We start from the raw sequence: 25,679 nt of genomic DNA on the forward strand, positions 1-25,679 counted from the left end.
TATTGTATGCAGAAATTATGTAAAGTAAAAAAAAATAAAAGAAAGGACTGATTCAGCAAAAATAAATGAAGTAAAGTTCACTAAAGGATTGACTGAAGTTCAGTTCACTTATTTACTCTGTATGTAATATTTAACCCTTGAAACCGAGTTGAAGTAACTTAAATTTATATGAAATTAAATTGACTTAAAAAAAAGCAAATGCTTTTTGCTAAATTTTACTCATCATTTTTTTCAGTGTGGGGAGCTTGGGGTGCTGGAGGAGCTGAGAACATGGGTTTGAGGGACTTGGTGCTGTGTACAACAGTTCCCAGGCCTGTAATTCCTCATTGGCTGTTTCCAGAACCTATTGTTGACCTGTCTATATACGATCAGCTGTCTGCTGATGTTGACAGATCTACATTTCTGTTGTGGCTCTGAAATATTTAACACAGTCCTATTTTAATGTTTTGCTAGTGTACATGGATGCATCTAAATATCAGAAATTAAATCAGCAGCTGTTTTTATTCCAGACTTTCAAGTATCAATTGGTTGGAGGTTGTCTGATAATCTGTCAGTAGAAACGATATGTATGAGATATGGATGAGGTAATTACAGTTGAGTCTTCTCAGCAATAAAGTGTGAGTACAGTATCAAGCATGTAGAATGAAGCGCAGTGCAGTATTGTGTGTAAGAGAGCATGACCTGTGCAAATTAAGTTAATTTTATTATTATTATTATTATTATTATTATTATTAACAACAACAACAAAATAAAATAATAATAATAATAATAACAATAATATATTTTTAGAATATTCGTTTTTTTATTGGTACAACACTATTCATACATAAGTGCAGCTCAAAGTTCTTTACAGACCACTTCATAACTAAAAAGGTAAACATTTTATTACAGTACAGTATAAATTTGTCCACTGCACATAATTAATAATAATAATAATAATAATAATAATAATAATAATAATAACAGCTAAATGAACAGAACCATATATTTTTTAAAAGAATGCTGTCATTTAATTTAACAATTACTTTTTTTGTGTGTAGCCCACTGCCTGTGTTTCAAAAAATATCTGTGAAACAGACTATTTATGATTCTATAGAAACAAAAAAAGGTCTTGTCTTGAGTGTTCTTAATTTTTATGTCAGTTCTATTTACAGTGGACCAAAATAGATGCGTCACCGTTTGCTTTCACATTTATTAGGATATACTGAAATGCACTGATCCACGAGCTATATACTTATTATATTGCTTACTCTGAATATATACTGAAAATGGCTTTAGGTTGATTATGTATTTTTCCTTCTTGCCCCATCTATGAGCCAAATCCTGTGGGAACTGACCTGACCACTGCAAGATGATGCAATCTAGAACTAGTAGTTAATATTAGTATAAATGGAAATAATGGACCTAATATGCACAAAATAGTATTTTGCAGTAAAAGCACTGGACATTACAAACATATCTAACAAATAGTGTGGGTTTACAAAAACAAAAAGGAGCTGCTTGTCCATGATCTGGAGCTACATGAAGTTTCTGCTTTTACTAAAGTTCCTTCTTCTGGTGAAGCAGAAATGTTACAGTGAAGTGAATATTTAGAGAGTAGTCTGTCTGAAGAACTTCACCAGCTGGATAAAAATCCTCCCACAACCTTTTTCATCCCACATCAGAAATATCAGCACCCATATCTACCCCCAAACTCTGTTACCCAGCCAATCACCAGCATGTACGCAAACATTACATGATATTGTGAGGTTTAATTGGCTGCCAGCAGCGAAAACCTGACAGAGGCTCCACCCACTCACTGTCTATTGGCTCTGAGAGACGGGGGCAGGACAGAGGCTCGTGTGCAGAGAATGAGAGAGAAAACGAAAGTAAGTTGGTCATCCATTACAGAAGAATGAAGAAGGAGTGACGCAGTTTAGGAAAAAACGAACTAAATTCAACCAGCACTGGGTAAGTTCAGAACCAACGAGAATGTTAAATATGGACCTGTAATTTAAACTAATTTAATTTTAAGTTTATTTATCTCAGATGTCGGATTTCAGAACTAGGCCAAATCTCACAACCGAGTGAAAGACGTTAAATATTCATATAATTGTTCAGTATTTCATACAATTTCCAAAAAACACCAGTTATCTAAGGACATCTGAAATTATTACAGCTGCTTTTAGTTTCATTCATCTGTGTTTTATGGCGAATCCGATCAAAATATGTCAACAATTTCATTTTTTTCTCGATTAGCCTTGTTAGCATTGACCCAGATTAGCATGTTAGCATTGTCCCAGGTGGGCATATGTTGGTTACACACGATGGAAACATGTCCACAGGTAGAAGTTGGACAGTACTGTGTGTACGACTGACTAGACACTTATTTAAATGATCTGATATCAATTTATACTTATTTAAAAAAATGATCAAAACATGCTTACATGTTAAAGTTAGTAACACATTATATATTCTTAAAGTTACTAAAGCCTGTTAGACTAACTAAAAAAAATAAATGTAGTAAATGTATGATCTATAACTTTTTGCCAGTGTTTTCCAATCCACCTTAACTTCTGCTTTTACTACTGCTGATAGAGGATGTTGGTAGTAGTGTGATTCTGGATTAACCTGTTATTTTAGAAAAATATCACAAAGTGAAAGCCTGAAACAGACCTAAATCGAGGCAGATACAGAACAGTATCGTGTAAACATGTCGAAATGTAGGTGACAATACTGAAACCTTAACCTAAAATATAAACATATAGTGATATTTTTCTAACAAAATAATTGAGTTTGCCTGAATAAGTTTGGGCTGGGCAATATATTGTAAATATAATTATATTCCAAACTATTCTATACCAGATATTAAAAATGACTGTATTGTAATATTATAGCTGCTACAAAAGCTGACTTCAGTTACGATTGCGTAAAAGATTAGATCAATAGAAAAATGAGCAGCATGACAGTTTTATTTTACCACTTCAAACAACATAATCCGGTGTAGTTTAATGCAATAATAAAAATATATGTACAGTGATATTTTATTATTTTAATGTACAGCATGCTGTGTCTTTATTTTACAAATAAATTCTGATAATTCAACATTTTACTTTATGATTTTCATCATGTCATATTGAGTATCACCATTTATTTTGAGCATATTAAGATATGAGATATGAACTCAGCCCTAATTTAAGTTGCTTTCACACCTACTTTATTTGGTCTTTTGGGACTTTTCAGTTTTGTTCAGTCCAAAATAGTGGATGTAAAAGGTGGATGCCCTTCCAGAGATGCTGTTCTACTTCAATTCTACTTAGAAAATCAAAATAAAAGATGAGATCATTTTTGTTCTTCTGGTAAAAGTAAAAAAGGAAATATATTTATTAAAACAGGGTAAAAACGTTATTTCTGTAAAGGTGTGGTCATATGTAGTACCACTGTTTTACCAGCAGGGGGTGCAAACGGAAATTGGAGCAATGTGATTATTTAATATATTACTTCTAATGTTCTATATAATTAAAATATGCATATCTTACTTGCCAATTAGCATTATTTTCACTTTTAATGTTATTTAAACCTGATCATATGTTATTGTTAATCTGTTCACAAGGATCTGCATGTTCACTGAAGCACCTCCATGATGGAGCCTCATAACTCCAGTGATGGAGGAGGATCCTCTGATCCAAAGTGAGTAACTTTACCTCAGTAGTTAGTAGGGATAGAAAAGTGTATTTTTGGTTAAATAGCTGAATACAGAGTATTGAATTTTACACAGGTTTCTTGTAGAGCTGAACAATATATCAATTTGTTTAATAGTTTTGTGATAATTTTCTTATTGTTTTGAAAATATTGTTTTAGCATATAACCCAGTTCTATCAGTCCATTATTATTTACATCAAGGGCTTTAATATTGTTCATATTGATGTTGGAATTGTATTGTATAGACTGAAATTAAGAAATGTATTGTTATATAGCCATATCGTCCAGTCCTAGTTTCCAGTCATTTTTCTCCCTTTTCATCAAAGTAGGCTAAATATATTTTGTGTTGCTCTTTAAAGAATATCCTTTTTTTTTTACCAACAAAGCATGTCTAAATATAATTGTCTACATTTAGATGGATGAACACCAAAAGTTTTTTTGCATCCGTATTCAAGCAATTTTTATGCATCCTATTTTATATCCTATTATCCAATTTTAATCTCCTAGTTATCTAATTATCTCTATGATTATCTCACCTCCACCCAACAGCAGTGGAATTTTAGGCTAAAAAATCCACTTTTGTATTCTGATTTTACCACTAAATACCATCTCAGATATTTTGTAAAGAAGTCTCTGTTCCTCTAATTGCTCACAATAACCAATCTTAAGCTTTTTTTGTGAAAGGAAATGTCTCAAAAGGTGCTATCCAGATGGTTTTATTAAAGGAAATACTATGGAGCCAGATAGCTGACAAAAGTATTTGAATCTGAATTTTGTATATTTGAATTATATTTACATGACATTTCAAAAAAATGAATTTTTTAATGGTGTAATTAATAAATTTGAATTTTGACAATGCATTTTGTGTTTTGAACTTATGATGTGGTGACATTTGCTGTTGAAAAAAATTCATTTCATGAAATTTTCAGATTTAAAAAATTCAGATGCATACATTTCAAGTCGCTCAAATTCAGATCTCAGAAATACGAATTCAAACCGGAGTTCCAACATCCAGGGCTTCCCAGGAAAAGTAAACTGTTTAGAGCGATCGATCGCAGCATTAACGAGACACAGCGCCATCTCACGGCTGCACTCGAGTTCACGTCTGTGGAGGTGAAGCTGAGCAGATGAGCCACGTTTGTACGGGAGAAAACTAAGGATGAACCCCAACGAGGTAAGTGCATCCAAAGTTCTTCACGCCCACATAATCATCTAGGTAATTAATTAGAGTTCTAAATACTCAGTGCGCTACACGGCAAGCTTGATATTTTGCGTTATATAGCGTGGGGTGACTAGCTAGCTAGCTTGTTGGTTGTGGGTAGACAAGGGTTTTGGTTGGCCTGAGCTGGTCTGAGTTTTGGAAGGCATGGGTATTCCGTTGCTTGCAGGTATTGAAACGGGGAGAAATACATTGTAAGCACTGTTATCAAACTTTTCACTTTAGAATTCAGTATTTACGGCACAGTCTAAAACGCGAAAACAGCTTAACACGGCTAAATGTATTTAAACAATGAGCCAGGAACACCAAACATCACTCACTCATTACTCTTCATAAGTACTCTCTAATAATGTAAGGATGAACCTGTACACCAGTAGCAAAATGTTAAGCTTTTTCCACCCATTGAAACCTATTACTAGGAAACAGTTTAATGTATTTAGACAATGAGCGAGGAACACCAAACTTTAATTAAATATGCCAAATCAATGACCCCACCTTTTAACTAATATCTAACCAAATAGTTTTATTTAAGCTTTAATTATTTACAATTATGCATAATATTCAATTCGATAAAGTAAATTTAAGTTAAATGTCATTTTAAGTATTATGTATCATGTGCAATTGAAGGTCTTGATGTTCTTTTATTTTTAACTAAATTCAAACCAAATAATGGTTGAAAGACTGGGGCTAAATTAACTGTTTAATTAGCAGGCAATGATTAATTGGCTGTGGTGGTTTTTAGTGTTAAATGAATGGGTAAGGGATGGTTGACTGTGGGGTATTTAGTGGTTAGTTGACTTTGGGCATACTTTATTAAAGTTTGGTGTTCCTAGGTTGCTGTTGTAATATATTAAGCCACATTAATCTGTCTCAATGGGAGGGAAAAAATGTAACATTTTGTTTTAACTTTACTGTTGTAATACAGGTTCGTCCTTACAATATTAGAGAGTACTAATGAAGAGAAATAAGTGAGTGAAGTTTGGTGTTCCTAGCTCATTGTTTGAATACATTAAGACACATTAAGCTGTTTTCACGTTAAGCATTCTGTCTACCTCATTTACATAAATGACACACCTGGTTTGACTCATATGGTCAGTTGAATCTCTGCAGAGCCTAGCAGTAGTCTGCTAGGAAGAATTTCATGTAAGATTTGACTATTGTTTGACAGTCAACTGTTAGGAATTGGTGTGTTAAAATGACATGGTAATTAAAGCTTATTTTGTTCTTGTTTTATGTTTAGCAACTAACCTTACTTCTGGATCATGTTTGGGAGAGGCTTCGTTCGCGTCTGGAGTGTGTCCTTGACAGGATGCCTTTGGATTTAGACTATATGGAATTTGTCTGTGCTCAAGAACTAGTTTTCCTCACTGCCATCTCCCCTCAGATCAGTGTACCCCATACCATATTGGAGGCTTTAACTGAGCAGTGCAATTAACATGGCAAAGCAACAGAATGAGACACACATGGTGGTTGTACAGATGGAACAAGGTTGCCTTGGACGACCAAAAGTGGTGATCAGTCAAGAATACCTGAAAAGTTTACTTGACATGAATTTGCCCATTTCATGCATCGCTGGTCTATTAGGAGTATCAGAAAGAACTGTTCATAGGCGTATGACAGAGTTTATTGTATAATGTTTTTAATTACTTTATTAAAATTGTGTTTGTTATACTGTTAAGAAGCCTGGACATATTTTTATATGACCTAGATAATGTACCTGGGAGCTGCCACGAACAACCTGGCATCAACTGCACTGACCTTCTTCCAGGAATCAGTGGACAGATTTGGTTTCCCTCTTAGGTATGTTATAATAGTCTATAAATTGTGCACATAATGACTTAGGTTAATTATATTGAGTTAAGCCTTTTCATTTTGTTTCAGTAAATGTTGAGCATATTGTTATAATATTTTACATATTTCTTTAAAACACACTTTTAATTAAATCAGCTTAAATACTTTTTTCATTGTTTTAGCCAAACCCATGATGTTGCCATTGCTAGTGCTTTGTTTAGTAACTACAGGAATATGTACTTTTAAGTTAATAATTGTGCCAATCACAAATTGTAATATTCTGCAACCTTATAGAGTAAGGGGCGATCAGGGAGTTGAGAATGTCCAGATAGCACGCGTCATGTTCACAGTCCGTGGAACTGGGAGGAGCAGTTTCATTTCTGGAAAAAGTGTCCACAACCAGCGATGTGTTTAATCAAAATAATCCTTTTTTTAATTAAGCTGCTACAGCTGTACTTACTGTCTTGTAATAAATTCTGAGGTGCAGTACTTTTACTTTTTAGCATCGAGAGATTATGGAGAGACGTGTGGACTGCAGTGACCAGCATGTACTACGATGTCCTCCACTATCTTGAGGAAGGCAACTATCTTGACATTGCAGACCAAACACACATTTTCTGTTGTCATTACACCTTTGTACCAAGACTTCAAGATGACCTGGACATTTTTCGAGAGGGCTGGGACAATCACCCCTTAAGAACCGAGGGCAACATGACTCCAAACCAGCTGTGGGCAATAGGACAAATTTATGAGCCAGTTCAGGAGCCCCAAAATGAGGAGGTACAAACTGTTACAACTTAAAATGGTTGTACAATTGTGTGTGTTTGTATGTAACAACCTGCAAACAAATCAGTAGTATATTTTTTGGACAGTTCAATAGTTGTTTATTCAAATTTTATATAATGATTTATAAATGAGCAAAACTTGAAAATTTATTTATTTTAAAGTTTTAAACGATGTTAAAGATTTAAGGTAATAGATTTGTTATCAGAGCCTTTGACCTAGGTATGCCATGCTACCCATCATGTATCCTTATTAACTGTAATCCACTTGGTTTCAACACTGACCCTGGATTACCCGGACCTGCATATTTGTGTGTATGTAGCTGTTTGGTATGATGCATTTCCTTGATAAGTGAACTTTTTCTTTTATCTAGGTGTTGGGCATACCAGAGATTGATTGGGAGAGCAGTGGGTTACCTCACATTAGAAATACTGGAATTCATGTTCCTGCCACAGGCTGTCCACTTACAGCAGAGCAGTTTACAGCACTCAGAGACTTCATTGACCCCAGAGCAACATCACAGTCACGGGGTGCAGACATCTATATGGCTGCTGTGCAGTTCTGCCAGACTCTTTTGGAATGAGAAGTTTCTGAATGCATTTTAGAGGACGATGGGTTGACAGCAAGAAAAATACCACAGTGGATTATTTTCCAATGGAAAACAGTGGAATTGTTAAGACATTATTTCCTTAAACATTTAAGTTTGTTTCATCTATGTCTGCTAAAATTAGTTACATTATGTTGATTATAGGGAGTACCAAGATACCATAAAAGCTTAAGAAAGGCATTCATTTTTCTGTAGATGCAACATTTTATTTCTAATTCACCAATTTTCTATGTAAAACATTGACAAATAAAATATTTTACATCCAGAATTGCCATGTGTCCAATATTTTGTTAAATGAAAGAAAGAGTGCATGATTACAAAACAGTCTATGCAAACAAACTTTCGAAGGCATATATCATTGTAACCAACTATGTTAATACAGAATTAGCTGAGTGTAAAAACAGGTGGTAAAAATCTTCCACTTAGAAAATCGGTGAACACATCCTCCAGAGACACCCAACCTCTGTTTTAATGCATCTGTGCATTTACTGAATTTACATTACTGGGAGGAGGGGAACAGAATGACCATTGCATGTGTAAATTATTTTTTTTTCCTTCCCATTATTCAGTAAATAAACTATACGGGTGTGCAGAATTTGCAATATGCAAATGTAAAATTTTAGTTTCCTGTCAAGAATGTGTTAACATTTCACTTTTACACTGAACGTTTAAATACACAATACTTGTAAATATTGTGTGCAGAAAATTCAACTGAATAGGAATACAATTACATAAAAATAAGTACAATTGCTTATACAGGTGCTGGTCATAAAATTAGAATATCATTGAAAAGTTACCTTATTCCAGTAATTCAGTTCAAAATGTGAAACTCATATATTATATAGATGTATTAAACACAGAGTGATCTATTTTAAGAGTTTATTTATTTTTATTTTTGGCTTACAGCTAATGAAAACCCAAAATCAGTTTCTCAGAATATTAGAATATTATATAAGAGCAATTGGTACTTTTGTGTGCTGTGTGGGCAGTGTGCCAAGTCCTGCTGGAAAATGAAATCCGCATCTTCATAAACGTTGTGAGCAGAGGGAAGCATGAAGTGCTGTAAGATGTTCTGGTAGACACTGCACTCAGAGGCGGTCTTTGCATAGAGGCATAGCTAGGCAACTGCCTTGGGCCCCTCCCACTGTAGGGGCCCCCTGATTAACTGCATACTTCACATAGGCCTACAGCTGGTAATTGGGGCCCTTTGGAAAGTAAAAAACCCCCTCTTTCGCGTTAAAATGGAATATTCCATCCATGCCATGCGCTAGAGGAGATCAGCTGTACTATTAATGAGGAGACAGACCGGACCAATCACGGAGCCGGTTCAGGAATTAAGTCCCGCCTCTCAGTAGAAACAGCCAATCAGCTTGCTGGTTTTGCGGCGCGCGGAGCCCCTCCCTCGCTGTGAGATTAAGCAGCGGGACCGGGATTCAGCTGCTGATTTTAAACAGATCTGGATATACGGTGATTAAAGGTAACGGTAGACTAACCACGTAAACTGTGATGATATGTTTCTGATAGCTAGTTAAAAATACATGTCTCTGAATCAAAACACAGATTAAACCCACTGTGATTAATAAACTGCAGCTGTGTTAGTGAGTTAACTTAACTTTGGAATTAGCTAGATAGGGAGTCAAGGTTAAAGAAAATAAATAAACTATATATGTAATGTTTAACTTTCCCTGTACCTGATCAGCTAATCACTATTTCATTTTCAAACTGTGTTTATTAATTTAGGATTACAGGACCTACTGTGAGCTATAATGAATGAAAATTAATTTAGCTTTCTAGTTACCTAGAAGCCAGATGTAGTGGATAGCCAGAATGTAGTACAGTACTTTATGGTTGTAATTTAAAGCAGTTTCTTAACTCTGATCACTGCCCCAAAACTTTGTTTTCCACCTGATCCAGCTGATCAGCTAATAAACATTCATTTACTGAGTTTACCTATTAAAATCCTTTAGCCCCCTATGGAGCCTAAATTAATCATGTATATCAGCACTGTATTAGACATACCATCACTTACTTTATTAAACTGTCTTTAAACAGAGAAAGCTGTATAATATGCAGAACAGTGTTAATATGCAGTAGAATATGAAGTAACAGGGTTGAGAAACACTGATCTAACGTGACTTCTGTTCATTTGTAGTTCACAGTAACACATGTCCTGACGTTTATAAAAATCTCTATGAAACAGATATGTTTATTGATTGCACATATAAAAAGTACAATTAGCATCGAAAGCTTCAATTTCCTTTTTTAACTATTTTTTAAAATAAATATTTTCCATTTTGACACATACAATAGTGTTATATCTGAAATTTATTTCTCGCATATTAATGTTGATGGGCCCCCTAGCTAAAGTCCGCCACTGACTGCACTGACTTTAGACTTGATAATAAAACACAGTGGATCAACACCAGCAGATGACATGGCTCTCCAAACCATCACTGATCATCAGTAAATTTTACATTTCATTTGTAAATCAAGGGATCAGAGTCTGGAGGAAGAGTGGAGAGACACACAGTCCAAACTGCTCGAGGTCTAGTGTGAAGTTTCCACCAATCAGTGATGGTTTGGAGAGACATGTCATCTGCTGGTGTTGATCCACTGTGTTATATCAAGTCCAAAGTCAGTGCAGTGTCTACCAGAACATCATGCTTCCCTCTGCTCACAACTTTTATGAAAATGCGGATTTCATTTTCCAGCAGGACTTGGCACACTGCCCACACTGCCAAAAGTACCAATTGCTCTTATATAATATTATAATATTCTAAGACACTGATTTTGGGTTTTCATTAGCTGTAAGATAGTAAAATAGATCACTCTGTGTTTAATACATCTATATAATATATGAGTTTCACATTTTGAACTGAACTACTGGAATTAACTTTTCAATGATATTCTAATTTTATGACCAGCACCTGTATGTTAACTTTATACTTAAAACAGGTTTATCTAACTTGATAACTCAAACATGGTGTATACATTTAACTGAACTTGATTTTCAAGCCATAGCACACATTAAGAGGCTTGCCTATGCTAAACTAAAACGTGCAGCTAAATAATCCCAAAACCAAAATCTGAGGTGCCAATACAGCTCAACAGGTCTTCCTGGAAGTGGCTGTAACTGGTGTAGTGACCTGGTAAGCGTAGTGTGCAGAAGCAGATGGAAGACTTAGGCAGTAGGCCATTGATGATTTCCACTGCCATGTCTCCGCTGGGCACTTCCCACCCTATCCAAAACTTCACCAACTCTTTAAGGTGAGGGCTGGATGCTACATATAGTACACATACAACATATTTACATAATAGGAAAGAGAATACTCTTTGTTAATGTCAGGTAGCAAGTGCATACAATTCATGTGAAGTCAAATAAACCTCTAAATGATGTTGTGGCAATGTTACTTAAAATGTGAACATGATTTATTTTTAGCAGAGCAAAAAGCAGAACTGTAGTAACATGGAAAGTTATATGTCTGTATAGAATCACCAGATCTACACACTACACACTTTTTCAATTTAGACAAGGCTTATTCCTGGTCTATCAAGGTACAAATTGGCAGGTATACAGTACATTTAGGGCAACAGCAAATGTTATGTAAAAAAATACATACCAGTCTCAATGAACTGCCAAAAATATCCTGAGATGCGACACTTTTTTCCAGTGGACAGTCATCATCATCGTCTTCATCTGCACTGTTTTCAGTGGGCCAGCGTATGTATGGGAGCAGTATCTTAAAAAATAACATCATGCCTGTAGATTAATGTTGTTTGTATATAACTAGGTCATGAACACAATATATGTCTCCATATAATAAACACACCTGTGGCGTAAGTGAATATTCACTTTCCTTTGAAAAGATCTGCACATCTTTCCTTTCAATCAAAAGTGACCACACCTTGGTTTCCTTTAGTCCTTTCCGAATTTGTTTCAGCTGACGTAATCTTCTACCAATGACCTGCAGATTTGGCAAAAGACTGTTACTGCTTACTTTAATGTATTGGTTACTTAAAAACTAAAAAGTCACACTAAGTCAGCAGTGTTAAAATTTGCAGGGAAAGAGGATCATGTGTAGACAAGGCATTTTACCGCATGCCACAAAAAGAGCCATCTTCTGTTTGTATTGGTTGGGCCAGGTAGATCCCAAGAAAGACACAGATCAAGGACAGCCTTGCGTTCATCATCACTTAGTTCAGCATCTCCATCAAGCTGGAAACAAAATTGAAGAATACAAACAAAATACATATGTGTAACTCAACTTCCTTTTTCAATAAAAATAGAAAGAAAAAAATTACAACACATGATGTACATACCAATTTGATTATTTCTCGTATGTCATGGTCAGGACAATCTTCTATCTGCACTGTGGCTGTCTCAGGTGAATCTCCTACAAGTACATGGACAATTGCTCTGCTGAGCCCAGACAGTCGAGGTCCCCCATGTAAGAACGAATGTGCCAGCATCCGTCCAGCTACTAGAAACAGGTCACCCTCAATGAGGAATTGGGATGATGAAGGGACCAGATGATCAGGTTTCCCTTCAAATAGGCAAGTACTTTCAGCATTTCCTGTAATTGAAAGATGGACATGAATGTCAACATTTCAGATCCCAAGAAAGGTAATAAACTTTTGTAACAATGACTATCATACCTAGGTTAATAGTGAAGCCAGCTTTAAGTCTTTGAATTAGTGCTGAAAAGAAGTATCTTGTCACTCCTTCACCCACAGCAACATCTCCTAATATGGAGAACACCAATTAATAGACAAAACATACTAAAACAGCAAATTCCTATTCATCAATAATTTGGTGATTCTTCAGTTCAAACAACCAGAATGAACCTGACAATTAATAAGGTGTACTGGACTATTGCCCTCAAAGATCTGAAATTGAATTAGGGTCATCATCTATCATCCACAATAAAGAGCTTGAAAGTGTTGGGATTAAAAGCGTTAACAATTAACTAATATATATGCTACAGACTATTTCTGGAGCATTGTCCAGTTCTATATAAAAAAATCTCTACAATTCCTGACTTGAAAAGGTCCAGAAACATCTAGCACAACACCTGTAGCATGAAGGTTGTCTTCCACTACAAGATCCCTAAAGGTTCAACTGAATAATAATATAGTACTTTTTAGACCAGCTCAATAAAACTATGGGGCAATTATTTAGGTGATGTTGAAAAGGGGGCTGACATTTCACTGTTAATGGCTGCACTTATTGCTGAAAATGAATCAGAAGTTATTTCTGTTGAAAAACAAACAAGAAGGTCTGATTTTCACTGATTTGAGCATTATTTGGTCTATTCTAATAAGCGACACAGAAATAACTATATATGGTTGGTATCTAAATCAATAAGAAATATGTTGAACAGCAATGTCAGACAAGAAATAAACACTGTGTAAATTTGCACTTGTATAGACAGTCACCTTGAAGTTTACATGTCACTGGACATCCCCATTCCACACTTGACTGCTTGTATAATGCAAGGAGTTCTCGGTCTTGATCCTCCTTGCTCATTCTCAAATCCATGTTCATGAAGAAGGGCTTCCCAGTCTCATGAAAGCGAAGAATCCCCTTACTATAAAGAGTTGCTGCTCTTTCAGGATCTGGATGAGTTTTCCAGTCTGATATGAAAATAGAATTTTAATATTATTATTTTTTTTTAAAGTGCGATTAAATATCAATACTGTAATTCTTTCATGATGCTGAACAGCTCAATTAAAAAAAACAATGTATAATAATTAAAATGTGTAGGCCACATCACATACCATAATCATTCATGCATGTGTTATGAGTTGCATTTGAAGGTTCAGCATTACATGCAAGTAGAGTGACATTTCCTGAAGAAGTGTGGATTATGGATGGTCCTGCCTGGGACAAGCTGTCTACAGGTGGTACCCTTAAACACATGCGTGTAAATAACAAGTGACATTTATGGTAACATTTTAGGAGCCAAGTCAGCAACAATGACACACTCTAAACCAATAGTTGTGAATTTACACAAAGATCAATCAATAGAAATACTAAATACATCTCAGATCCACTAAACAATGTGGAGTTTCTGTAATTAGGAATCTTAGGAATGGAAAGTCCATTTCTCTTACCTTTCTTTGCAAGAACTTGCATGTATTTCCAGATTATCAAGTGGCATTTCCTCCTCACATATGGGACAGGTTGCCAGGTTTTCCATTGCAACATGACAGTATATGCATAGTATCTATTAAATACACTGAACTTTCTTTTTAAGTTATAAGATTTACATCAGATTTGTTGAGTAATCAATTTTAGATGCTAATTTTAAAATGGTACAGAGACATCAGGATTCCTTATGATGTGGTCTAGAAACTGAATCAGTGGATTTTATTTACTTATATTTTTCATACCATTCAATAAACTATTCCACAAAGTACCACACAATAAATGTAACTTTTCAGTTTTTGAATAATAAGTTAATTACATTCTGATCATCCTCTAGATTGATGACCTCACAGGACTTTGTATGGGCAGGTAGGATGACAAGCGGGTAAAAGACACCATATTTCTGGCACTTCTCTTTTGGCATGCCGCTGAAGCTTCCCGAGGTTGGTGGCAGAGGAGAAGTATCAAGTTCCAGAGGAGCTATATACAGAATTCCTTTACCATTCTGACTTGCAGTTTTCAAAAGCTTACTGCAGTATCCTCCATCATCAGTTGTTACAAGAGTGAGCTTTCGGGTACCCCACCCTCCTTAAAATGAAAACAACAATAATGAGCACAGTGTTTGCTGGCAATTTAAAGGGTTACCACTCTTATCATGTTCTTCACATCTTAAACCCCCCCCCCCCCCCCCCCCGACACACTCATCGCTATATGTACCTGAGGCTTTGTAAATGAGCCAACCACCTGTCAGCTCCTTTAATTTTGGATATAGTTCCTTTAGTTGTGCACATATCTAAAAATGAGAAGAGGAAAAAAACCCAAAACAATTCAGAAAATGTTAAGGCCTTCTCATAAAACACTAAAACAATTAACTTTACTTGTGATTTTATTTTAGGAATTAGGTATTGATGGGCACCGTATAAAACAGGGAACAGAACCATAGTCTGTTTGTTTTTATTTTTTTTGTTGAATGACAAACAAACATACTTTTTTGTGTGTAGCATTTTCATCCATGTATGCCGTCCTACGCCCCAACCCGGCTTGCATGTGCAACAGTTGGTCCTCTTCCTTAGGTGTCCGATCATATTGGTGAGGTAGGAGGTAAATGGTCAATGGCATTATTTTAGCTGGTTTGCAGGGGACAGGTGCATCAGCAGAAAAACGTTTTTTCCCTCGTCTTTGGTAAAAAACCCAGGGAAGGACCTGTCAAGAAATTACATTTACAAACCATGGCAATGAGTGTACTAAAAACTCAGCTTGTTATATATCTTCACTATATATCTTTACTTAACAGTACATAATCAAAATAGGTAGTAAAACCTGGCCATCTCGGTCTGAACAGCTGCTCTCTCACCCTGAACTGAAATGAACTGCTGTCTAAAGGATGTAACACCATTAAAAGCAGTAAGATATTCACAGTTAAATATTTGTATTGTAGCAGGCAATGCACATATCACTGTTAAGACAAAATATTTAGTTCATTACATTAAAATAATAGAGACCTGGCATTTTCTTGACTAGGGCCAGCTGCACTTCCTGACTGTGAGGTCAACAAGGACAACAGGTGCCTTGCTGACCTGACAACATCAGCATTTCCCTATAAACACAAGCAAAACATTACTATAATTTGTAGAAAGTACAAACGGTTTAACAAGAATGAATGAGAGAACCGTACAAATGGTGGCATGAACTACTTATGGAACACACTGCTAACCACTTATTTAGCAGGTTAGTCTAATGCATTTAAATATTAACTGCCAATAGGATACCATTTACTACGATACTTAGAAACGCATTCCCTGTTTTACAGACTGTAGTTAGCTCCAACCATTGTACTGACGAAACGTTAACGTTCAAACGTCAGGGAAACGCATACTTAACAAACTATAATGTTAACCAATACACTTCAACATGCCTTCCTAAACTCAGACCAGCTCAGGCCAACCAAAACCCTTGGCTACCCACAACCAACAAGCTAGCTAGCTAGTCACCCCGCGTTATATAACGCAAAATATCAAGTATTTAGAACTCGAATTAATTACCTAGATGATTATGTGGGCGTGAAGAACTTTGGATGCACTTACCTCGTTGGGGTTCATCCTTAGTTTTCTCCCGTACAAACGCGGCTCATCTGCTCAGCTTCACCTCCAGAGACGTGAACTCGAGTGCAGCCGTGAGATGGCGCTGTGTCTCGTTAATGCTGCGATCGATCGCTCTAAACAGTTTACTTTTCCTGGGAAGCCCTGGATGTTGGAACTCCGGTTTGAATTCGTATTTCTGAGATCTGAATTTGAGCGACTTGAAATGTATGCATCTGAATTTTTTAAATCTGAAAATTGCATGAAATGAATTTTTTTCAACAGCAACACCACATCATAAGTTCAAAACACAAAATGCATTGTCAAAATTAAAATGTATTAATTACACCATTAAAAAAATCATTTTTTTGAAATGTCATGTAAATATAATTCAAATATACAAAATTCAGATTCAAATACTTTTGTCAGCTATCTGGCTCCATAAAATACGTCCTAAGCACATTGTGTATGTATGAACTGTTTTCAGGATGAAGAGAGCAGAGTCCAGCGGTGTGAAGACTGACTGGACCATTCAGAAGCCTCTAAACTTCAGCAGTGGAGGAGGAAGCTCTGAATTATGGTACATCACTGCACACAGTAAACTAAACTCCTGAGAGTGAATCTGTTCTTCAGCGTTGTTAGAAACGTGGCACTTGTTGTACTGCATATTATATTGTTTTTGTTTACTTTGTTTTATGTTAGCAGGATGAAAACCCAGAGGTCTGTTTCTCCAGTAACCAGCTGTATGTCCATGAAGAGTGAAGACCAGTTCCGTATTTTGACTCCACTACAACAGAGTGTCAGGTCTAGAAAAACCCTTTTCTCAGGTTTTATTACTGCAGTGAATTAAGATCTATACTGGAAAAAAGAAGATACATCTAATATTTATTGCAATGTGCTTCTTGTTGTATATATTTCTGTGAGTGAGGAATGATTTTTTTTTATTTACTGATATAAGTGCAGGGATGCCAATTTTATATAGGGTATAGTTTTCAAAAGTTTTCATTTTATTCCTTTTTATGATTTTTAACATTGTAAATGTATTGTTAAAGTGTTGTTAAGAATTAACAAAATTTTGGGATATGAACCACTCCTCAATTTCCCGTGCTCCTCCCCCTGGTCCTATATATATACCTTCCAGGTGCTCACCTACGCGACTTTCGACCTCGCACGTGACTTTCGACCTCGCACGTGACTTCCGACCTCGCACGGGACGATCCTGCCGCCCTGGGCCTTGATCTGGTTGCCTCGGATTTCGAGCTGTTCTCTATCCGCTTATCCTCTGCCGCTCTCATCGCACTCCAGGCTGCGCTCCGTGGTCTCCCCGGCCCAGCACGTTACCTGCCGGACTCTACTCGCTGATTCCACGCTTCAGCACCGGCGCCAGCTAAAGCAACATCGATTAAGCGCGTCAGCTGCCCGGTCCGACTCTTCGGATCTTTGATTCAGCGCAAGCTAATCTACTCGACGCAGCCAGCCAGCTAGCCGGTCCGACTCTTCGGATCTTTGATTCAGCGTGCAAGCTAAACTACTCGACGCTGCCAGCCAGCTACCCGGTCCGACTCTTCGGATCTTTGATTCAGCGCAAGCTAAACTACTCGACGCTGCCAGCCAGCTACCCGGTCCGACTCTTCGGATCTTTGATTCAGCGCAAGCTAAACTACTCGACGCTGCCAGCCAGCTACCCGGTCCGACTCTTCGGATCTTCGATTCAGCGCAAGCTAAACAACTCGAAGCTGCCAGCCAGCTACCCGGTCCGACTCTTCCGATCTTCGATTCAGCGCAAGCTAAACTACTCGACGCTGCCAGCCAGCTACCGGGTCCGAATCTTCGGATCTTTGATTCAGCGCAAGCTAATCTACTCGACGCTGCCAGCCAGCTACCCGGTCCGACTCTTCGGATCTTCGATTCAGCGCAAGCTAAACAACTCGAAGCTGCCAGCCAGCTACCCGGTCCGACTCTTCCGATCTTCGATTCAGCGCAAGCTAAACTACTCGACGCTGCCAGCCAGCTACCGGGTCCGAATCTTCGGATCTTTGATTCAGCGCAAGCTAAACTACTCGACGCTGCCAGCCAGCTACCGGGTCCAACTCTTCGGATCTTTGATTCAGCGCGCAAGCTAAACTACTCGACGCTGCCAGCCAGCTACCGGGTCCGACTCTTCGGATCTTTGATTCAGCGCGCAAGCTAAACTACTCGACGCTGCCAGCCAGCTACCGGGTCCGACTCTTCGGATCTTTGATTCAGCGAAACCTAATCTACTCGACGCTGCCAACCAGATACCTGGTTCGGCTCTTCGGATCTTTGACTCAGCACAAGCTAAACCACTCGACGCAGCCAGCCAGCTACCCATTTCGACTCTACGAATATTTGGCTCACCGCCAGCTTAAACTACTCGGTGCAGCCAGCTATTCGGTTCGGTCCGTCGGATCCCTGGCTCATCGCCGGCATCGCTGCCCGGCTCTTTGCCGGCGCCGCTGCACGTCTCGTCGGATCCCTGGTTCAGCGCAGGCGTCTCCCAGAGCAATTGCTTGGCTCTTAGACAGCGCGGCCACCCTCCCTCCCTGCCGGTGAGACCGATCTAATATCAAATTAATACATAGTTTCCTCGGTTTAATTTATAATTTCCTTAAATGTATTCTTGCCTTGATTTATTTTATTGCTCCCTCTATTTAATGTATTATTTACTTGATTTATTCATCCTTCCCTGGATCTGTTTCACTGTTCAACTTTATTTGTTGTTCCCTCCATTTAATTTAATGTTTCCTCTATTTAATTTTTTGTTCCCTCTATTTATTTAATTGTTCCCTTTATTAATTTTCCCTTAATTTATTTCACGGTTGTCTCAATCTTTCACTGTTTCCTCGATCTTTCAGTTTCCTCGATCTACGTCTCCGTTTGATTTAATTCATTGTTCCCTCTATTTAATTGTTTCCCTCTGCTCATTGTTAGCTCGGTCTTTTCCTCAGTTCCCTCGATCTATTTCTCTGTTCAGTTTAATCGTTTCTTCTCAGTGTTGGCTCGGTCTATTTCTCAGTTCCTTCGTTCGATTTAATTTATCGTTCCCTCTATTTAATTGTTACCTCGGTCTATTTCTCAGTTCCCTCGATTTATTTCTTGTTCGTTTGAATTTATTGTTCCCTCTATTTATTTGTTTCCCTCTGCTCATTGTTAACTAGGGCAATTTCTCAGTTCCTTCGATCTATTCCTCTGTTCGATTTAATTTATTGTACCCTCTATTTAATTGTTTTCCTCCGCTCATCGTTACCTCGGTCTATTTCTCAGTTCCCTCTATCTTTTTCTCAGTTCGATTTAATTGTTCCCTCTATTAAATTGTTTCCATCTGCTCATTGTTAACTAGATCTATTTCTCAGTTTCCTCAGTCTATTTCTCTGTTCGATTTATTTATCGTTCCCTCTATTTAATTTGTTTCCTCGATTTATTCCACTGTTCCCGATCTATTTCAATGTTTGATTTATTTTATTGTTCCCTCTAATTTATTGTTCCCTCGATTTACTCATCGTCATTCTAATCCACATTTAGATTTAATTTGTTGTTTCCCTCTATTTACTTTATCGTTTCCTTTAATTCGATTCCTCATTTGTATTCATTGTTTCCTTTATTTTTGTTGTTCCCTCAATTTATTTCATTGTTCCCTTAATCTTATTTCATTGTTTCACAGATTTTAATTTATTGTTCCCTCAATTTGATTAATTGTTTCCTCGATTCCAGCCGGCGAGGCGGAACCCTACGCCCGGCTTTACTACGTACTTTTACCATGAAGGAAGGCGACGGCTCTCTTTTCTGCCCTCTATTCTTTCCGTTAAATCGATTCTTGTCTCTGTTACCTCTATCAATGCCAGCGAGGCGGACCCCTACGCTTGGCTTTACTATGTACATTTATTTCTTTTCTCTGTTACCTCTTTCAATGCCAGCGAGGCGGACCCCTACGCTCGGCTTTACTATGTACATTTATTTCTTTTCTCTGTTACCTCTATCAATGCCAGCGAGGCGGACCCCTACGCTCGGCTTTAATATGTACATTTATTTCTTTTCTCTGTTACCTTTATCACTGCCAGCGAGGCGGACCCCTACGCTCGGCTTTAATATGTACATTTATTTCTTTTCTCCGTTACCTCTATCAATGCCAGCGAGGCGGACCCCTACGCTCAGCTTTACTGTGTACATTTATTTCTTTTCTCCGTTACCTCTATCAATGCCAGCGAGGCGGACCCCTACGCTCGGCTTTACTATGTACATTTATTTCTTTTCTCTGTTACCTCTATCAATGCCAGCGAGGCGGACCCCTACGCTCAGCTTTACTGTGTACATTTATTTCTTTTCTCCGTTACCTCTATCAATGCCAGCGAGGCAGACCCCTACGCTCGGCTTTACTATGTACATTTATTTCTTTTCTCTGTTACCACTATCACTGCCAGCGAGGCGGACCCCTACGCTCGGCTTTACTAATGTACATTTATTTTTAAAGGAACGCGACGGCTCTCTTTTCTGCCCTCTATTCTTTCTCTTACCTCTATTCTTTTCTCTGTTACCTCCATCACAGCCGACGAGGCGGACCCCTACGCTCGGCTTTACTAATGTATATTTTCTGTTAAGGGCCGCTATGGCTCCTTTCTGTTCCCTCGATTCTTTTCTCTGTTACCTCGATCACTGCCGGCGAGGCGGACCCAGGGGCGTAGCAGCAAATTCTGGGCCCTTTTGATTAAAATCGAGATCAGTTATTTAACAATTAACAGTTATCCACTGTTTGTTTATAAACTGGTTAATGTTGATATCTTACGTTAGGAGGCTCAATGTCTTTTACCTGTTTGGCAACTAGCTAAGCTAATGCGAGCATAAAATATCAGCAGCAAATGTCTGGAGTGAACTACATTTACTTTAATTGGACTTTTGCTTAACAAGCAAACTCGGTTTACCTTCGGGAAAGAAAGCCACCATCAGCTGCTTGCCCTCTTTCTGCCTTCTTTCTTTTTCCTTCATTTCTTTCGATAACCTGATTTCTTGCTTTGGGCAGCAGGATGCCTCTAACCCCCAGGTCTTTAAATCTGGGCTCACTGATGGTACACCTGAAGCCGGTAGCTATCGGTCGGACTAAACCATTTTGCGCCTCCAGGAGGGGGCCCCCAAAATGTCCTATATGTCGACGGACCGTGATGCATTCTTCAGTCAACGCTTCTCTCCACCTGCCGTTTGCATCCCATCTGGTGTCCGTGTTCTTCGTCTGGGCGCCACCCCTACTGCTGAGACTAACTTTGGTCCTGCCTGTTGCTCAATTTTTTATTTTTTGGGGGGACTACGCAGGACTCTCTTCAGGCTTCTCTTCCTTGATTTATGGAACATATGAACACGTCAGGCCGAAAGGAACAGTCAGACCACCAAAGACTTCATGAGTTCAACCCCTGTACGCAGCTGAATGACCAGAAACTTTGAACTCAGACGGGAGCAGGTGTCATAACCTAGTTGTCGATTTAAATTTACATGGTCGTCACATTCCTTTGTCGAGAACAAAACTCACCTTGCCACGAAACCTGTCGAACTCCCCATTCAGTCAAGCTTATACTGGTCTGCAAATTTTATCACGAGGATGTTGCTAACTCTGTATACCATCTACTATTAAGTCATTTTCACTCATACCACCCCTGAAACGCTGTTAAAGATCTTATGAAATTCTGCTGAAGACTTCAGTCTCTCACCATGGCTTACCTCACTTTCAGTTCAGATTCGGCCGCTGGTCCTCCCACTTTCGTCTTTTTGGGGGGACCTGGCTTGAGAACCGTCTCAAGCTGTTCTGAACTGTACCCCAAGCAGCATCATCACAGTTCCCCTCCCCGCATCGCGTAGGCGGGGTTCATTATAGCAAAGTGTTGTTAAGAATTAACTAAATTTTGGGATATGAACCACGCCTCAATTTCCCGTGCTCCTCCCCCTGGTCCTATATACATATATATATATATATATATATATATATATATATATACCAGGTGCTCACCTACGCGACTTTCGACCTCGCACCTGCCTCCACCCCATCACCACCCTCATCTTCACTCTCATCTTCACTCTCATCTTCATCACTCATCTTCATTACTCCTAGCTGCGGGGGGGACCTGGCTTGAGAACCGTCTCAAGCTGTTCTGAACTGTACCCCAAGCAACATCATCACAGTTCCCCTCCCCGCATCGCGTAGGCGGGGTTCATTATAGCAAAGACTACATTACAGCTATACAGAAACACATGCATAATTATTTAGTAGACAAAAAGTGTTAAACAAACCAGAATAAGTTTATACTTTAGTTTTTTTTTTTTTTTTTTTAAGTAGCACTTTCATCTGCACACCCTTGGTATTTTAGTCTCAGTGTCTTCATGAGGTAGAGTCACCTGGAATAGTTTTTTTAGCATCTTCATGAGGTAGAGGCACCTGGAATAGTTTTCTCAGAGTCTTTTTTATAAACACGGGACAGCAGAAGAGTTAGCTAGCTATGCTGAAAGCCAAGCTTTTGATGTATCTAACGTTAAATAATAATAATAGTAATAATCCGGGGTTACATGTACAATATACTATTAGGCTAAACCAAGCCCGGGAACTGTTAACGTGGTGTCATCGTCCCCCAAAGAGCCGCAGTTTGCCCGGCGTCAGCCAGCTCTGTGAAACGAGCCGATCTCCGGGGCTGTTTGCCCGGTGTCAGTCTACAGATAGGTGATACATTTTATCATAAAACTTATTTTGCTTTAATTTTTTCTCCTTCTGCTTTTACCAAACACAATTCTGGTTGTGTTTACATAAACATAATACCATCTCTTGCAGTGTGACAAAAAGCAAATCAATAATTTTGAGTATATGTATGTATAAGTGCTCTCAACCCACCCCAAAATTTGACATACTACAGTAACTTCTCAATCAAATAAATAGGGTAAACATGTGGTGCAGAACATTGTTCTTTAAATTGTGTGAAACTGACACCAATAAATCCATAATTCCTGCTATTTACTTAGAAGTATTTTTTTCTCAGTAGCATAGTCGCTGTGAAGTGTGGAGAGTAGTTTTGCAATATATTGATTATTGCTGAATGGCAGTTTTGAGATATCACCAGTGCTGAAAAACTTGAAAATGGGCATTGAAATTGCTTGAAAAGTGCTTGACTTTTACCTTGTTAAAGGTGTATAAACCCTGTCATTAGGTAGAGTCACCTGGAAAAATTGTCTTTGCATGTTAAGGGGTTCCTGGAGGTGCTGAACAATAGTTGCTTCTTTCCTTCCTCACTTTGAAGCTCCAGCTCATCCCAAATCACCAGCTCAGTTGATCAGGTTTAGATCAGGGGATTGTGGAGGACAATTTTTTTTTACTGTTTAAAACATTTCTATGTGTCATTTAATTGTTTTCATGTCTTTAATATTAATCTACAATGTAGAAAATAAATTAAGGAAATCAAAAAAACATTGAATGAACATGTTGATACTGTTAAATACAGCATTTTCTTTTGTCTTTCGTTTTGTTCTTTTGTTTGAACGTTTATTTCTTCCTCTAGACTGCACAAACCCAGAAAAGAACCTCCAGGGCCCAGCTGGGTGTCAATGAAGAGCCACAACTCAATGTATGTTCCTCCAACCTTCAGTAATAGAGCAGAACCCAGCTGGGTGTCAATGAAGAGCCACAACTCAATGTATGATCCTTCAAACTTCAGTAATGGAGCAGAACCCACCTGGGTGTCAATGAAGAGCCACAACTCAATGTATGATCCTTCAAACTTCAGTAATGGAGCAGAACCCACCTGGGTGTCAATGAAGAGCCACAACTCAATGTATGATCCTCCAAACTTCAGTAATGGAGCAGAACCCAGCTGGGTGTCAATGAAGAGCCACAACTCAATGTATGATCCTCCAAACTTCAGTAATGGAGCAGAACCCAGCTGGGTGTCAATGAAGAGCCACAACTCAATGTATGTTCCTCCAACCTTCAGTAATAGAGCAGAACCTCTACAGCCCAGCTGGGTGTCAATGAAGAGCCACAACTCAATGTATGTTCCTCCAACCTTCAGTAATAGAGCAGAACCTACAGAACCCAGCTGGGTGTCAATGAAGAGCCACAACTCAATGTATGTTCCTCCAACATTCAGTAATAGAACAGAACCCAGCTGGGTGTCAATGAAGAGCCACAACTCAATGTATGATCCTCCAAACTTCAGTAATGGAGCAGAACCTACAGAGCCCAGCTGGGTGTCAATGAAGAGCCACAACTCAATGTATGATCCTCCAACCTTCAGTAATGGAGCAGAACCTCTACAGCCCAGCTGGGTGTCAATGAAGAGCCACAACTCAATGTATGTTCCTCCAACCTTCAGTAATAGAGCAGAACCTACAGAACCCAGCTGGGTGTCAATGAAGAGCCACAACTCAATGTATGATCCTCCAAACTTCAGTAATGGAGCAGAACCCAGCTGGGTGTCAATGAAGAGCCACAACTCAATGTATGTTCCTCCAACATTCAGTAATAGAACAGAACCCAGCTGGGTGTCAATGAAGAGTCACAACTCAATGTATGTTCCTCCAACCTTCAGTAATGGAGCAGAACATACAGAACCCAGCTGGGTGTCAATGAAGAGCCACAACTCAATGTATGATCCTCCAAACTTCAGTAATGGAGCAGAACCTCTACAGCCCAGCTGGGTGTCAATGAAGAGCCACAACTCAATGTATGTTCCTCCAACCTTCAGTAATAGAGCAGAACCCAGCTGGGTGTCAATGAAGAGCCACAACTCAATGTATGCTCCTCCAAACTTCAGTAATGGAGCGGAACCTACAGAACCAAGCTGGGTGTCAATGAAGAGCCACAACTCAATGTATGCTCCTCCAAACTTCAGTAATGGAGCACAACCTCTACTGCCCAGCTGGGTGTCAATGAAGAGCCACAACTCAATGTATGCTCCTCCAAACTTCAATAATGGAGCAGAACCTCCAGAACCCAGCTGGGTGTCCATTAAGAGTCACAACTTAAACTTTAATCCTGCTGTCCTCAGTAATGGAGAAACGTTCAAAAGGTAAAATTATACACACAGTATAATTACCATTAGACCTTTAAACTTCACAGTGTATAAAGCTTAAGTGATTTAACTCACTGCACGGTTTGATATCAAACTGTGAAGTGAGGTGAAAGATATGAACAAAAGTTATTTTATGATTTGCCTGCATTTCAGCCCTGCAAAGAAGTTGTGACAGTACATTTACAACTGTGTATTGTTGCTATTCCTTTATTACTTCAAAAAATCTGAATGCTGATTAGTCTGACAACACTACACATTTCTAACAGAGTAATGGTCCATCCATAAAACTTCTGATCGCAGAGACAACAATGCAAAT

The 25,679-nt window shown here is 38.4% G+C and overlaps 3 long non-coding RNA genes across 5 annotated transcripts in view; 1 reads left to right on the forward strand and 2 right to left on the reverse strand.

Annotated features, from left to right (window-relative positions):
- Positions 1–24,901, reverse strand: part of LOC125784801 (uncharacterized) — a 177,119-nt gene extending 152,218 nt beyond the window's left edge. Inside the window, exons 1-3 of one of the 2 annotated variants that reach the window (XR_007427403.1) lie at positions 24,826–24,901; positions 24,581–24,678; positions 24,095–24,208 (exon numbers count right to left, since the gene is read on the reverse strand). This is a non-coding gene — a long non-coding RNA (uncharacterized LOC125784801). Of the gene's footprint in view, positions 1–24,094; positions 24,209–24,522; positions 24,679–24,825 lie in introns of both variants that reach the window. The other variant, XR_007427401.1, reaches the window with a different exon arrangement.
- On the reverse strand, positions 10,986–12,041 carry LOC125784806 (uncharacterized). The gene is made up of 3 exons (XR_007427407.1): positions 11,912–12,041; positions 11,702–11,821; positions 10,986–11,362 (listed from the first exon to the last, which is right to left on the reverse strand). It is a non-coding gene; the product is annotated as an uncharacterized LOC125784806 (long non-coding RNA).
- Positions 16,821–23,959, forward strand: LOC125784797 (uncharacterized). 2 transcript variants are annotated; one of them, XR_007427379.1, is made up of 3 exons: positions 16,821–16,887; positions 17,010–17,111; positions 23,852–23,959. It is a non-coding gene; the product is annotated as an uncharacterized LOC125784797 (long non-coding RNA). The 2 variants fall into 2 exon arrangements; XR_007427380.1 differs by having other exon boundaries at positions 17,013–17,111.
- Positions 24,902–25,679: the final 778 nt, after the last annotated feature.

This window comes from Astyanax mexicanus, chromosome 1, assembly GCF_023375975.1.
Source record: "Astyanax mexicanus isolate ESR-SI-001 chromosome 1, AstMex3_surface, whole genome shotgun sequence".
Taxonomy (NCBI): Eukaryota; Metazoa; Chordata; class Actinopteri; order Characiformes; family Acestrorhamphidae; genus Astyanax; species Astyanax mexicanus.